The following is a 935-nucleotide window of genomic DNA, read 5'->3' as shown; positions in this document are numbered from 1 at the left end:
TGGAAGAACATAACCTTCCTTTACCACCTGCTGCAGAATTTTCCGTGAATTTATTCAAATTTTTCCTGGGCACATGTCATTTGCAGTCAATCCCTTCGCGGAGTGAACTGAGTTTCTTAGGTTTCCTGATTCTCTAAAACAGAACTTCTTTGGTCCTAGGCTACCTCTGAACGTCCAGGCAGAAACCCCGGTTTCAATCTAAGAGTCAGGTAAGAAAGCACGTGTCCACCTAGGCGCACCCCCTGGTGAGTGTGTGGTCCAGTGGAGGGAGTCTGGAAGGGGCGGGAAGTCGGGAAGTTTGCTTTTTTCTCTCTGAAATCAGTGGCGTGACTATACCCAGGTCAGTCTGCCTGGCGCTCTGCTTGGCCTCCACGTCTTTCAGAGGAGTACGGTGAGCTCACAGGGCTATCATTTGATTTAATGCTTTGAGACAAATGATATGCTGGGGTGACTTAATACACCATCTTATAAACACTTTTTGCAGCCTGTACCTTCCCTATATCGATCCTCAAATGGAAAGTCCTTGGCAAGGTAAAGCCTCTTAACCTTTTTCAGAGATGCCAAAGGGACATAAAGAGCATTCACCTCAAATTTTCTCAAACTGTCTCCTAAGCAACATTAGTGTCAAAAACATAAAGGAAAATCAAGGCTAATAATATTTTTTTCTTTTAAAAATAATATTGCTGATAACACCGAGGTCCAGGGTTCGATCCCTGTACCAGCCCGCGGCCAAAACAAATCAACAACAATATTACCACCCTAAATGCAAGAAAATAATGTGGGAACTGTGTGGAAGGGAGAAGAAGGGTATATGGGAACTCTTTGCTTTCTGCTCAGTTTTTCTGTAAACCTAAAACTGCTCTAAGAAATGTCTATTAATTTAAAAGATATTTACTTTAAAATGCAAAATATGACCATTTCTTTTTTTTTTTTTT

This window comes from Galeopterus variegatus, unplaced genomic scaffold (assembly GCF_000696425.1).
Source record: "Galeopterus variegatus unplaced genomic scaffold, G_variegatus-3.0.2 Scaffold666, whole genome shotgun sequence".
Taxonomy (NCBI): domain Eukaryota; kingdom Metazoa; phylum Chordata; class Mammalia; order Dermoptera; family Cynocephalidae; genus Galeopterus; species Galeopterus variegatus.
Note: the sequence above shows the minus strand (reverse complement) of the source record.